We start from the raw sequence: 16,614 nt of genomic DNA, 5'->3' as shown, positions 1-16,614 counted from the left end.
ATATTCTTCCAGAAAAAACAGTCAAAGCCCATGAACTCCTTTATTGGAGTGAAATGGTTAAAACAATAGCAGCCAGTGTGTGAAACACTAGCAAATACAAGACAGGTCAGGAGTTCAGCAGTCTGCATCAACAGGCTGAAAGCATTTTTGCTGAATACGAATGTAGAGAACTGTTTATTAACCTCATGGAATCGGTAGCATTTGAAAGCTTAAGCAGGCAGAATTAAACAGAGATAGACGAGAACAAAAGAGGCATTAGCAGCTGAGGGGATGGAAACAGAAGTTTCTTGGGGGGAGGGGCGGGAGGGGAGGAGGGGAAAGTAGGTGGCAAAAGACCTGCAACTGGGAACTGGGAACAGAAAAAATTCTTTCTGTTGTTTGTTTTATTCTGCTTTGAGGAAAAGAACAAACAACAGGACTGCCTGAAACATTAGTTTTTCATTCTCACAGAAATATCAAACATCCCAAATAATGGCTGCTTCAGACACATGGCAATTTTTTTAACTGTAATTTCTTAAGAATTATCTTCTCTTAGAGATTATATTTCTTTAAATGTATTTTGAATTATATTGTAATATGTGTTATTATAGTGCACCAGAGGTAACGGCTGTTTTAAATAATTCTTTGTGAAAGCAAAAATAAATACAGAAATGACATATACAGTGGCATAGCTAATGGTTTGTAGATTACTGTGTAGAGCAGTGTTTAACTAACAGAATTTGAAAAGGGGAAATAATTTTTAATCTGTTAAAATTTTTACATTCATTTGCAAATGAAGTATAGAATTATATATTATTGAATGCAAGAAAAATTATTACTGCTCAGTTAGCTACTGCGGTATTTTTGTTTTAAAATAATTAGCAGTTAAAGAGAGCCAAGGAATGTTTTAGGATGGATAGCTGGGTTTCATGAATAGTACAGAAGGCTATGCAAAGATTCTAGAAATATCTTCAGCTCATATACCTAATTTCATTTAGAGATAGAAATGTAACCAGATCCAAAAGAGCTCAATATTATGGAGAATCTTACATCTAACTTAAAAACCTTGGCAGTTGCTGCCCTACCTTTTAAAACATTTGAACCACCAAAAAGGATCTGAATACTTATTGACTTTGTAAAGGCGAATGCTAGAGTTCAATGCATGGATTACCTTATATATAAAAATTCTTGAGTGGAGATGGTTTAGTATTCCCAAAGGTTTTCTACAACTTTCTGAAGAGATCTGTTTCAGTTGTAACCCTTTCTTTTGGATATATCTTGTGCATTATCTATACCTAATTTGTGAGGAATAGGATATTCTTCCATACTTGGTGTTGTTCATTTTGCCTAACTTCCCAAAGATTGGCTGAAACTGAGAGTTTCATGCAGTTCTGTGCTGGTGAAATGTTTTGCTGAGATAAATTAATATACCATTGAATTATCATGGCAGGTTGATACATTTGGCTCTTTATAAGTATAAACAAATTCACAGACTGATTTCTGAGGTTTGCATTTATCTAGGTGGGAAAAAGATGTGCATTATGATCTTTGTGATCAATTTGAACAATTGCAACCATTTAGTATTTAATATATCTTGGTGCACGACCATTAGGCAAAAAAAAAATCCCAACCTGATGTTTTAAGAAAATTGTCATACAACAGTACTGATAAATCTGCACTTCGTAGGATAAGGCAAACATACAAGCTGTAATTTATTTCCTCTACCACACATTTAGTTAATAATAGGAAAAGTTTTTGTGGGTTTTGGTCACCCTTATAAGGGTTTTCCTGCATGTTAAAAATTTCAGCAGCTTTTTCAAATACATTGGAAATAGCTGGGATTCATGAGAAAGCACAGTGCAGTTCCTGAATGTAATGTCATCTCTTTTTCTCACTGCACTAGCCCTCTTGGAGATGTATCAAACCAGGTTATGATTCTAGGAGGCTTTCCTTTAGGAAAGGATGTCTAATTTTTTTTTTTTTTTTTTTTTTTTTTTTTTTTTTTTTTTTTTTTTGTGTGTGTGTGTGTGTGTTTGTTTGGGGTTTTTTTAATGTCTTGGCTGATTAGGATTATGACCATAATTTTTTTATAGCTTCCTGTTTAAATAGCGTAGTAAGATTTTTTTTTCCTTTTTCTTTCTCCAGCCCCCCCCCACCCCCTCATACCTACAGGCATTCTGAGGTGGTTGCCAGGTAAGCATTTATAGCGGCAGCCTTAATAATGTATAGCTTAATGAGTCTGACAAATCACTGTGATTGCATTTAGATTAAATATATCCTACCTAACAGCTGTCTTTCTTCAATATAAACTTTAAAAATGCAAATTTCCAACCTGTAGTCAATTGTTACCTGGTTACTGAGTTTACATATTATACTGTACTTTGTGATTCTTTCTTAATATAAGTGTGATTGTCAGTTTTTGAGGCAAGAGTTCTGAGTTGGTGGGTTTTTTTGTTTGTTTGTTTGGGGGTTTGGGTTTGGTTGATTTTCTTGGGCGTTTTGGTTTTGGTTTTTTTTATGGCCTAAATTATTAGATTTACTTGTAAGTGTAAAATAAGATTTCTCTTTCAAATGAAATTTTATTTCAGAAAAGACTGAGTAAGGGGATGTGCATGTAAACAGACTTTTAGCAGATGGAAAAATAGATATAAACAAGAAGAGGAAAATAAAGAGTTATTTTATATTTTAATTAGAATAGTCAGATTTTTTCTGTGATGGGAAAAAGCTGATTCAAGGTTACTGCAGCATTCTATACAGCCTCCTGCCAAAATTGTCTGACCTCCTTTGTTTTCACTTATCAGCTGTCATATAGGTTGCCTACCTTTTGCCTAGGAGATGGGCAGAGATTTTTTCAAAATTCTATAATTCTATTTGGTTCATCAAAAATGATTTAAAAAATAAAATTTTAGTTTTCTGACTTTGTATTACAGTTCAGAATAAATAAAAGGTTTGAAAAAATCAGCTTGCTTCCTTTATGAAGATAAATTTTTCATTCCCGTTATGATTTAATGTTAATTAAAAAATTGAGAAGGAATTTTACTAATGACAGGAGATAGTGTATTTAGCTCTTTGTGGATAACAGTTTTATGTCTAAAAATGCTTACATATGCAAAAGTTTTTTATTTCTTTTTTGGGGGGGTTGTTGTTGGTTTGTTCTTGGTTGTTTTTTTTGGTTTTTTTTTAGCCAGTCTAGACCTGATGAGATTTACATACCCCTGATGAGTGTTGTCAGTGGATTTTTAATTTTGTTGTCTCTTTTTTTCCAAGTTGTTTCTAAAATAACGTGAAAGAAAAGATGGTACAACTATGATCTGCACCAAAGAACCCCACTGTTTCTTATTTATAGACAGAAAAGCTACTAATTTATCTTACAGTAAAAATTTGACGGAAGGCACTTCTGAGTATCTTACCTTAAGATCAGCTAATATTGAAAGCAATGAGACTAAATTAAATGTTTAGATTATCTTCAGTGTAGAACATGGGTCTACCCCACTCGTAGAACCTGTGTGTGTGGCTATGCACGAGCACAGTGTGTGTGTGTGTGTGTGCATCTGTGTCTGTGTGTCTCTGTGTGTCTGTGATGGTGGTGACAGTTACAAAGTATCACAAGTGTAATTCATTTTCCTAATACTTAACAGCACTACCCCATTACCTGATGTCAATGCTACTAGCGCTGCAGCTACTAATTCATCAGGCTGGTTCGTTATATTATTATACACCTGATTGCAGGAGTATATAAAATATGTTAAATATTTGCACAAAACCCACAAAATATGTAGTTCTTTAATCTTTTAACTATGGGGTGAGCTGTGGAGGATGGATAGGGAAAGGTATGAAGTTTCATTTGCCTTACTGCAGGAAGAGGTGGAATGCTGAGGTACTCCTCTGCTCTTCAGCTCTACACATGCATGCAAGGAACCATTATATAAAATTCACGCAGATGTCAAAACATTCTCTTTCATTTTGTGGTTTAAGAGTTCCGCTGGTTTACTTCTATTTCATTTATAACTTCACTCTCTTGAAGAAATAGAATATTTTGCTAATGTTCAAAGTGGACTTCTTTCACCTGAAAGATAAAACTCCCAAATGACAGTTTTATTGTTTAACCACATTGTGAAACGACAACAGATTCCTTCTATAAGTAGAGAGAAAAGTCCATGGTTTTCTAGACAGCTATGTAAAAAAATGTGATTTTCCAGTCCTACAAGCCCCTAGCTTTTCCATAATCAAACTTTAAGTAATAAAACCCATAAAACTTCATCAAAATATTCAGAAAGATTTATCTAGTTAAGTAAGCAACTTGACTTCAAGTTAACAATGCTAAGTTTGCCCATATCTAAACTTTTGTGTTTCAAAACAAAGTAAATATATGCTGTTTGCATATTAAAAAGCAGCTAGTTCCATTAATAATTAATACTTTTTTTTTTTACTTCCACTAGTGTTGCACTGTGTATTTATACAGAATCTTTATTTTACTTTAAAATCTGAAATCATGTTTGCTTTGCAATATGTCATTTTCCATAAAGCACTCTGAGTCAAAAGATATATTTAGTTTCTGATGTCACAAAGATATCTCCTCCATGCTTTTGCTTGACTTGGTTTGTGGTTTTTAATTTTTACTTACATTTTAGTTTTAACCTGGAGAAGTCCAGATTTACTACTGAAATGCTTCTAGCGTGGTGCAGGCTGTAGGGCCAAACTTTCAGAAAACTGGCAGGGTGCAGCAGCGCCCATCCCTGTCATATTTCCAGATATCAGCCTATATTGTTAATTAGGGACAAAAGATATTTTGCTTCCACCCACCTCCAGGGAGTTAGTACTTCTGTCACCTCTATTGTAGAGGGAGTGAAGAATGACTCGATTCACTGATTCCTGTGGCTGGATTACAGTGAAATGACACCAAAGATCCATAGACACAAGGTCTTTTCTGGGCTCACACCACAAAGTGATGATAATACTTTGCAATTACCGACAACTTACAAGGGTTAGCCTTGCATTTTTTGAGAGACGGAGAGAAAGGCATCAAATAAGAGAAGGAAAGGAGGCAGAGAACAGAAAGGAAAGAAGAAAGAGACACTTCACCAATCCTGCATCCAGCATTAGTTTGGCCAGCAGGGGCATCAGGTGTAAAGACGCCCCCAAACTTTTGGGAAGCTTCCCTTTATATATGGTCTTTCTCCACCCATGAACTGTCTTCTCTGCCTTTCGTGTAGTTTTAGCTTTCATGTGTAGTTTTAAACACTTGTCTTTTGAGGAAGGGGCTTCATGCATCGGGGGTACACCTCCTTCTACTGCTGCATAGCTACTGAAAGTCCGGTGGGCCTCCACCCCCCTGCATTTCAGTTTATCCTTACAAAGTTACCACACCCTCCACATGGCTCTGTGTCTGAGTGCATGCACGAGTGTGTGTGTATGATTAAAAAGCCTTTAGAGATACCTTCTTGGCTGTTCTACAGCTTTGAATTAGATCATTCAGTGCACTGGTTAGGAAGAGAAAGAAAGGTAATTCATGTGTTAAGTTCTTTCGTTAACATGTTTCAAAATTGTTCTATTTAGTGCAATATTAATTCCCAGAAGTCATTAATTTGGCCCAGAACTCCGTTTTATCACTGTATCTATCCCCTGAGCAAATCCAGAATTGTCCTAGGAATAGCACAGTGCCTCTGTGGTCAGCATGCACCGATCAAGCTTGCAGCACAGCCATAACTCTGCATCTTCCCTATCTCTTTCTCTATGTTTTGTTCCTGGAGGAAACGATATTTCACAATCCTTGGAGAAATTTTGTTCAAAGGGGCACGTTTCTACATATCCTTCAGAAGGGATACATCTGATCTTTAGTCTGTATTTACAAGTAATATCTTATTGCTGCTCTGGAGATAAGGGGCCTATAAATACTAACAGTCTTTTGCATTCTGGGTGCTATAGGTATGCTCCTTTGTTTGAACTGGACAGACCTAAGGTCAGTAGGATGGAAGGATTTGTCAGGGAAGCCAAGAAACGGGTATCTGATTTTTACAGTAACTTTGTAATCTTCACTGATGTATTGCTGTCTTGCTTAAATTGTTTCTAGTGATGTCACAAACTAATAGGAATGTGTTTTAAGGACAGTTCTTAGAACTCATGCAGGTAATACTGGAATGGCAAAGTGAAAAACACAGGTGGGTTTTTTTTGTTTGTTTTGTTTTGTTTTTTGTCTTTTTTAAAAAATGTGTTTATTTTTTAAAAAGAACTGGTAGTGGTCATACTATTAAAAAGTCTTTGGATGGAAGGAGTCAGTGTGTGTGTATTAGGACAGAGATAAAGAAAGACAGAATGAGAAAAAAGAGCAGAGTAAGAAACTTGAAAGATAGTTTGGCCATATTTACTGCTGTGGAATAGCATTGAAGGACAGTCTATTTGAAATAATTCTTGTTACACATTAGGACATTTGTCACAGCATTTTTTTGTTTTTAAAGAGGAGAATTTGTTAAAAATATTTTTACTATGATGTCTGCATAAGGATCATTTTGTAGAAGGGTGAGAAGTCTCTTTTGGAATAGTCTTAAAAGCATCTTTTTGTCAAAATATTGTAACACTTTATCTTCCTCTTTCAGAACATTGTTAATTCAATTAATTTTGGCTATAATGTGTATGTGAATGTCCATTTTTTAAAGGATAGTATAATATTTTAATTTCTAAAATCATCCAGAAGATCAGATCTTCCTCGAAAGTTTCTTAAAAAGCTTAAAAATTCCTGGAGAAATAAAATTGACTTGCTTATATATGTTACTCATTGTAATTCTGATTGTGGATATTATATTCAATTCTGTCTCATATCCCCAGAAGTAGCTATTAAGGTCTTAGCTTATATTGCCAAACATGAGATATTTAACAGGACATTCAGATAATGAACTTGAAAACTCAAACGTATAGAGAAGCAGAGAGCTGTAAGCTTAAAAATAGATTTAAATAGCTAAATGTGAGCTTATGATTTTATTTTGTAAGTCTACTTGAAAATTGGCCTCCCTATCAATGTAATATGAAAAAAATAACCCCCAGTGAAAATCCTCTCTTCATTCTCTCTCTCCCTTCCTCTCCCTCTTTCCTCCTTCCCCCTCAACTGACAGAAACTCCAGAATGTGGAGAAATGAGTAGAGACAGAGTAAACAGTATGCTGTTGAGAAACTCTTTAATCATAATTCTTCAAAAATACATTTTTCATTGTTCAAAGCAGGAGTTAATGAGGACTTAATAGAGTCTTGAACTCCAGCTTAAATTTTTTCTGTATGGCTAATACACAAAATTTATTTCAGGTGAAATGCAACATAGCAGTTTTTACTGAAGTTTTATGGATTAAGATTGCAGATAATGAGATCTTTCTCTTACAATATATTTTATGAGTGTACACATTTTGTGCAAGCAGATCTATGTGCTGTAGAACATATGATTCATTGAAGAATGTTGTTACCCAAAGCAATTTTTTCTATAATGAAGTAGTAAAGCACAGGACATTTTTTTTTCATTATCATAACCATCACATATACTTGCATCTCAAAATTTGTCTTTCTAGCTTCTATATGTACTTCCCAGCAAATAAACTTTACCTACAAAAAACATCTGAGACAAAAAGAATACTAAAGGTGGGAAAAAGTAATTACAAGATAATACAGTATTTCTTGACAAGGTGCGGTTGTCTATTATGCAATAAAATAACAGATTTTGCTGTGGTGCTGCTATAAAGTTTGAGCTGTATCGGACAGAGTGCTGAAAACCTTATTTAAATTCCAAAACCAAACCTTTACATTCTACTGTTAAAATCCATCAGCTTCTACCGTGTGATCTTCAGTCATTTACTGATAAATTAGAAGTCACATATATGAAAAATTAATTGTCTTCTACAATAACATATATACATTTTTATAATTAGTCCAAAGAAACTACCCACATTTGGAAAAAACACCAGGTCATTCATCACATAATAAAAACACCCCATGTACATTAAAAAAAAGTCTTTCAGAATGAATGAATGCATTGAACCAGGCACTTCTTAAAAATCAAATAATACCTTATGCACAGATTGAGAGGGAGGTATTGGGAAGAGTGGGAGCATATTTTGAGGTTTTCCTTCATAAATCTATGTAATAGTGAGGTTATGAGAAAGATCAAGGTAAGCTTCTCTGCAGGACAGAACACTAACTATAGGCAATATCGATATAAGAGAAATACTGCATAAAATATCAGTCCAAAATATAAATACAATAAGTCATAAAATGGCTGCTAGTACAAATGCATTTGAAATTATGATTTGTCAAAAACTGAATAACTGCAGGAATTTCAACATCTGTAGGAAAGAAATAATTTACAAGTATAAACAAAAATGGTTGCCAGACAAAGCAGTGTTACCTACCCCAGCTGACAGATAAATGAGTCAGGAAATGGATCATTCCTTTCAATTTTAGGATAAACACATGATTAAATTTAATAAAAAGTTTGATTGCTACTGACTATGTTCTCTTCAAATATCCCAAAATACATCTGCAGCAAAAGGAAGCCAAGTCTGTAATGTCACCAACTAAAATATCCACACTCAACAAAGCAGGGTTAAAAGTTACTGAGAAGCTATAATTGAAACTTTAATTTGCTGACTTTTCCACTGACACTGGTTCAGTGTTGTTTGATTTTTCCATAGCAGAAAGACAAAACTTTCATTAAATGGCTCTGACTCACACAATATAATTAATACTAATTACATTTTTTCTATAAATTGACAAATCATATATTTTCAATAATAACTTGGAAGACTAAGACCTTCTGTTATCCCAAGTTGCCTTGAATTACAGTTTACTGTGTAAATGGTCCAGTTGGAGGGGGCAGAAGTTGTTATGCATTGAAGTACTATTTCTTATTAGCAAGAGACTTATGGGAAGTTTTTCTCTCTAAAGTAGCATACTAATATATGCATTGTGTTAATAACAAATATCACAGTCAGTGTTTTACTGGATTGTAAAAGAGGTTTCTTTCATGTCCTTGCCACAAAACAGTATGGAAGAAGTCAATGACAGTACTGTGTATAAGCTAGGAAAAGACAGATCTGTTTCTTCTGTCCCGAAGTGTTTAGTGTGTTAAGTTTAGAAGACTACAGTAAAGAACTCTGTACATGTTATTTAAGTCTATAATTTCAAATCCTATTTAAATAATTTTATCTAACTTAGCAAATTATGTTAAACAGATGAAAACTAAATTATTCTACTGTAAGGAAAATTATCTTGTTATCTATTATTAGCAATACAATAATGCAGATATTACTACCTACATAAAAAGAAAATAATCTTGATTCTTGATGGAAAAAGAAAAATCTGTATTAAGAGATTAAAGCACTTTCTGACTTTCTTGCCAAGGTAACTTAACAATTTTTTATTGATAGTATAGAACCTGGATTGTGACCTCTCTTCAATACTGAGCCAAAGGACTTGTAGAAATAAATTTTGCAACTCAGGCTGTGGAATGATTAAACATCCACTATATGGAAAATGCTCCCATTCAAGGAATGCTTTTTCAAATTTAAGGGGAAAACCCTGAATTTTATAGTTGTCCTGCTCCATAACCCTTCTACATTCTACTTAGCCTTTTTCCTTCCTATCTTCCTTTTTCTAGGCACACTAAGCATTCACAGAAAGTATTTGTTCCCTTTTAGGACTTCTCTGGCAAGCTGTCAAGTTCCCCTGGAATATGTATTAGAAATATCTTAGCATAATAAATAAATAATAACAGAAATGTTATGAAACAAGTTATACATTGAAAAAAATTAAAAAATAAATCCGAAGATGAAGCATATAATGTAACAGTAGCAGTCAGCCAGCAATTTTAGGATTTAGTGTTATGAATGTAATCATATGTTAATCCATATGATTTATATGTAACTCCATATACATAGCTTTCGATGAGATGATCCATGTCTCATGTGATCACAGACTAAAACTCAAATTTTTACTCCTGAGCTAGTTTAAGAGTGTTAGCACACACTAGAAATTAAAATTGCATATTTCTGGAGTTTTCATTTTTTATGAGTAACATGTTTAATTAGTTACATAATATATGTTCACATTCTAAAGAGGCTAGTGATGTAGATTTTAATGCAAGACATAGCCTGGATTTGCTGCCTTAATTGTTTTAATATTTTATAGCTAATCTCACTCCCTCCAGAAATCAAAAAATACCTGAAAGACTGCCAAACATGTTTCCAGTGTTTCTGCCTTGTTGAGCTTTTATGCCAAAGCTGTAATTGCGAAAAAAAAGATTGCAGAACTTCTATGAAACAATTGCTTTTATTTACAAAAAGATTACAGCAAGTGTAATGACAATGGACTTAGAAACTTCTGAATTTTATTAAGATGTCGTGTGGATACATGCTTAGGTGTCCAGTCCTGCACTTGGGTCACAACAACCCCATGCAACATTACAGGCTTGGGGAAGAGTGTCTGGAAAGCTGCCTGGTGGGAAAGGGCCTGGGGGTGCTGGCTGACAGCTGGCTGAGTGTGAGCCAGCAGTGTGCCCAGGTGGCCAAGGCGGCCAGCAGCATACTGGCTCGTATCAGAAACAGTGTGGCCAGCAGGGCTAGGGAAGTGATTGTCCCCCAATATTCAGCACTGGTGAGGCCGCATCTTGAATCCTGGGTTCAGTTTCAGCCCCTCACTGCAAGAAAGCTATTGAGGCGCTGGAGCGTGTCCAGAGAAGGGCAACAGAGCTGGTGCAGGGTGTGGAGCACGTGTCTTACGAGGAGCAGCTGAGGGAACTGTTTTTTAGCCTGGAGAAAAGGAGTCTGAGGGGAGACCATATTGCTTTCTACAACTACCTGAAAGGAGGGTGTAGACATATGGGTGTTGGTCTCTTCTCCTAGATAACAAGCAATAGGAAAAGAGGAAATGGCCTCAAGTTGGGCCAGCAGGAGTTTTAGGCTGTTTTTAAAAAAAAAAAAAAAATAAAAAAAAAAAATCTTTACTGAAAGGGTTCTTAAACATTAGAACAAGCTGATTACGGACATGATTTAGTGGTGGGCATGGCAGTGCTAAGTTTAATAGTTGAACTTGATGACCTTCAAGGTCTTTTCCAAACTAAATGATTTTACGGAATGTGTTTATTCAAAAAGAGGTTTCTTAGTTTTTCAGGAAATTAGATTTCATGCAGATTCTAGAGACTTCCAAATTCTATTTGTGGTGTACTGAAATGAGAACTGAGAAATAATAGTTCTTGTCATTGCAAGATTCCTTCTGAATGTAAATATTCACAGGACTGATCTTTCTAGAAAGAAAAATAATTGAATCTGCTGAGTCAGCTTTGTTTCAAATACTGAAGTAGGCTTTCTCATATTTATTCCTACTATTTAATTACTATCCTTTCAATATTCATGGAATCTCTGGTGTGTGACAGGATTTAATAGTCCTTTGCTTATGCCCTCTACCCCCACCTTCCAGGAGTGAAATAGAGTAATAACCAATTTTGAAAATATTACCAAACAGGAAAGTATACCACAATTTATCTAAGTAATTTCCAAATCTGGTCAATGTTTGTTTGATAGTGTCCAAAAGAAGCTCACCTTCATTTTTACTAAACCACACATAACTTCTCATGTGTTTTTTTAAAATGTATTATCTTAAAAAGATTGTTTCTGTCTCGTTCAACAACATGTGGCTTTTGTCAAACTCTGTCTACAAACAGAGTAAGAGAAGAGGTTGACAAAGCTAATGGTGTCATAATAGTTTTTAAATTAAATGCAAAGATAATTAGTGCACCATGAAGCTTTACCATAAAATATTTTAAAATTTCTCAGAAGGAAAGCATAGGTATGCAGAACTTTTATCCTAGAATAAATATAGTTTTGTCTGGGTTCTGCCTCTGATTGTGACTGATATCCTCAGTGAAAAATTTAAGAAGTATTAGTATTTATAGATATTGATGTTTAGCTTCTTTGGTGGTGGTGGGTGGTGGTGAATTTATTTCTATTTTAATTTGTAACTGTTTTGCACATAATTTGTGCTTGCATGAACTGATCAAGTACTGTTTTAGTAAGGTTTTGAATTATATTTGAATGCTAGTAGTCCTTAAGCATCGTTGAATACTACTTCTAGATACATTTAAGTGATATTCTAGTTCTGCATAGAATTTGTAATTTATTATACTGAGTATCTTTGATACTACAGACCATCTTATCTTACTTTTGCCGTATTGAGTAGTATTACAATGAATAATCTATTTTTTTTTTTTTATTGGATCTGTGTTGTCTCCCAGACATATCCCTTTCTCAGAGTATTATCTCTTTGTTTTATACTTTTCCTGAAATAATATGGCTAAACTGAAAAACGTTCAACAACATAAGGAGGTACTTAGTGGCATACAAACTTAATGTCATCAGTGTTTATTTACTGAGCTCAAACAGTCCCTGAACTGAAGGTGCAGAATCTTAGCATTGACTTCTGTTCACTCAGAGAATTAGTGAGTAGAAGTTAATTATTACATCTGGCCTGCCAGTTCTTAAGCACTTTAATTCCTACCATCATTGGTGCTATGGTTATTGTGAAATTCCTTGAATGATCTCATCCAAGTGTGTCAGGGAAAATTTAAGTTAATTGTGTCTTCTGCTTTTTCTGTACAGCCATTTTTCTAGATTATATTTTAAACACTGTGGCCATATATTTTCCTTGCATTTCAAAATCATCGTGGAATACATAACAAGGTGCTTTTCTTCTGCTTTATCCTATTGCTTTTTCATCGTTTCCCCTTTTTTCTGTGATAAAGCTTAATAGTCACCCAGTTTTTATACAGTCAGTTAAGTAGGCAGTTAGCGTTAGGGTCAAATGTTTAAGAGCTTCTGTGTGTGTGTGTGCTTGTCATAAAGTATGTTTCCTCAGGAAGCTAGAATATTTATGCATATGTTCACTACCTATGCACAAGTGGGTTATTACTTGTGTAACACATGGCTCCTCACACTGCATGCTTTGTGTTTAATTCTGCACTGCTAGACACACAGGTGCCTCAAAGCTGTACAAAAATTGTGCTGGTGTTCCCATCTGAATATGTTTCCCAGAGATTTGGAGCCACCTGGAATGAAAATGTTACATTTACAAAATCTGGAGAGTCTATTTCTCTAAGCACTTGGCACTTTAGATTCCAGAAAAAAATTAATATGAGATGTAAAATTCTAATGATCTTGTGATCCTGTTGCATAAACGTTATGAGTACAATGAACTCTGTATTAAGAAGCATGGAGTGTTTGTTTGAAATAAATGTAAGAACCTTTTCATGCTGAAATACAATATTTTGCTTTTGTAAAACTTTTACCAATGAATTTTCAGAGCAAAAGAGTCACTTCCTCTGTTTAAAAATCAGCCTTAAAGGTGTCTTCTTAGCTAAAAACACTTAAACTCTCTTTTTTCTCCACAGAGAAAAATTACAAAGAGTAACTTTTGTATTTCCTATGTGATTGTTATTATTTGTTTGTATAAAACTGGGATGAGAGCTGAATTCTAGCAGTTTTTCTTTCTTTAGACTCTGTCTTGGTGGCCAGTTTAGACATCCCTTCTCAGAAAATTGGTGTCTACTTCTCTTATTGCAGAGCTTACAACATGCATAATGTATATGTGTAATAGCGTCATCATCCCATTTAACAAGCTTTAATGAGAAAGGCAGGCTTTATTGTATGAGCCTCAAAGCCATTCTAATATAATGCAGCCAAGACACTGTTGCTTATGCAGTATTACTTTCGACAGCCAAGAAGTAACTTTTAAGTGCTAGGTGGCGCACAACTGTTCAGTCTGCTCAGCTTGTTCACACTTAAGACGTGGCTGTGATGCCAGGAGAAGAAAAATTTACATTTCGTTTTGCTTGGATTATAAACAATAATACAAAATAAATTAAAAATAATACAAAAGTGAATCAAGTTTCACTGTGAAACACCTATACTTAATTCTTATTGGATATTCTCTGTTGTATATACAACAGAAGAGCAATTGTATTCTGGTCCTTTGTGCACAGTGTAAGGATCCTATTTTATGGAGCTCAGCACTTTTCCTTACTGTCTATGAACATATGTTTTCTTCCACAAAAAGATGTGGACATTTTCTCTTTCTCCGCTTGTGCAGAGCACTCTAAGCACAGTGACCTGAATCAGCTGGAATTTATCTGAAAAAGCAGAGAATGATACACTTTTTAGGTATCTAAAATCACACTTTTTAAGTTTCTAAAATCTGTTTTTATAAAAAAAAATCATTCAAGAGTGATTTTGAGGGTGAAATTTTAGTCAGAAGTTTGAAATTTATGACAAAGTCAAGTTATTGGCATGCTTTGTGTCCAGTTCCATCACACTCAATATACCTTGCTTTCTGCCATGTTTACAGTTCTGCCTTGAATTATAAGTCTGTATTGTTCTGATTTAACTTTGAAATTTCTGCTTCTGCCTCAAGGAAAAACTAATCTACTCACATTTAATATTGTTTTTTAATGAACCAAAACTAGCCATTAAATTTATTTTCTGGTTTTATTTTTACAATATTAATTGGTAACTGTTGGTTATAAAAGTTGTGGAGAGATTATTTTGAAAGATCTTGAAAAGTGTAATAATGTTTAAGGTTTTATTGAAATTCAAAATTAAGTTTTGCCAATGGAATTTCCGCATAAATTATTCATAGAAAACCATAATGTATGAATAATTCAAACAGCATCTTTAATTAGATGCTAAAAAAAATTCTGCAGCAGCCTATCATTACTTTAATGACCTAGAAACCAATCCAGTTTGAAAAACAAAGAACTTCTGCTCAAAGTCAAATTAGCAGGCAATTATTAAACTGCTTATTGTAATTGAACTGCTATCAATACTGTTTATATCCACAAACATACAGTGCATTATGATGTATAATGCTTATGAAATGCCAATAAAATGGAGTCCAAACAATGAGATTTTTAATGAAAATACAGTGCCATTTATAAGCTGTTAATAGCAGTGGAAAAAATGGGCCATGAATAATAAGTTTTTGAGGTCTAACATTAAAGGATAACAAAGCACTGTATATTAGAACAGAATAGCCATTGCTTTTTTTCCATTAATAAACACCTTTAAGTTCTTATAAGAGAAAAAAATTCCACTTTCTTTGTGTCTTGGTCCTCACCTTAGTTATTATAATTAGTTTAATATCACTATTAAATGTTTCATAAACAGGTAGGTACAGAAGAGTCCTTGAAAATTCTTCTTTAAAATCACCCTGCTCATGGAACAGTCCGTCAAGCTTGGTAGACACTTGCTGAATCTTTCCTACTCCCTTTAATATTAAGTATTGTATCCTTTTAAGAGGGTATCTCCAAGATGTAATAATTGTACTGCAAAGATCTACCTAACGTCTAGGCTGTTTCCCCTTAACTAAACTAAAACATATTATCTCTTGCTAGTATGGAAAGAAAAATGTTTCCTTCCTCTGTGCTGGGGGTTTTGTTTATTTGTTTGGGGGTTGGGTTTTTTTTTTGTTTGGTTGGTTTTTGTTTTGGAAGGGTTTTTTTTCTTACTTTTTGTTGTTGTTGCTTAATAAAGAGTGCTGTGTTTCAGTATCTTTTTATTTTAAACTGAAATTTTAAAGTTTTTATTTTCTTTACCTGATGTTATTTTTCTTCCTTTTATCAGTTTAAGTCCTGTAGTCATGTGCAAGAAAGGGTAGTTGTCTGCTGAGGCTGCAGTTACCTCATCAGCCTTGTCAAAATGCGAATATCTGAGATGCACCTGGGTTGTTTTCCCATTTTGGCTATTCTGAAGGAACTAATGTTCCTATCTAGTTTCATTTTCTACTTAGTGCATGCTCCAGATATTGTCTGGTTTACCTTTTTTTTTGGGTGGGGGTGGTGGTGGGTTTTTTTTGGTTTTGTTTTAAATAATAGCAGGTAACTCAACTGCACAAAGTAATACACAGATCTTTTCTTATGAATGGTCATACAGTTATGGTCTGTTTGTTGAGGGAACAATCAAATCATGCAATGAAAATGTTTACTTTTTAGTTCTGTATAAATAACTCAATATGAACAAAGTGTGGAAATTCCAGAAAAACCAGTTCTCCAGAGATGAAGTGCTCAAATTCCTTTCACTGGTTGAGAACTATTCTTCAGATAAATGTTATGGTTGTTATTTCAAGATATTGTTGAAAGGATGGATACCAGAAGAAAAACTTACAAAGTTTTATGGAATTTTTTACTGCACACCTCTGGGACCATTTTCAATTTACCACCTGTCACTGAACAGAAGCCTTACACTGTTAACATCAAGGCCTTGAATCTTCTTTCTGCCAGGACAGAGACATTTTAACCTGTGCAGTTTGTTTTATGAAGTGTTCCAGCAGTTCTTTAGAGCATAGTGCAATCGTAAGTAAAAAATTTCATAAAAAATGATGCAGAAGATTTCTCTAATATCTGTCCTCCTCCATAAAGAAGAAATAATTTGGATTACAGGTCACAGTCTGTGCTGTCCTCTAATCACTGGCTGTTGGTTTTTGGGGGGGGTTTATTTTTTGGTTAGTGGTGGGGTTTTTTTTCTTTCTTTATGAGCCTTAGAAAACTATGTACTTTATTTCAAAAGTGAAATTAAATCTAATGATAGTACTACTAATTAAGTAATACTACACTTCA

The sequence above is a fragment of the Falco biarmicus genome, chromosome Z, assembly GCF_023638135.1.
Source record: "Falco biarmicus isolate bFalBia1 chromosome Z, bFalBia1.pri, whole genome shotgun sequence".
Taxonomy (NCBI): domain Eukaryota; kingdom Metazoa; phylum Chordata; class Aves; order Falconiformes; family Falconidae; genus Falco; species Falco biarmicus.
Note: the sequence above shows the minus strand (reverse complement) of the source record.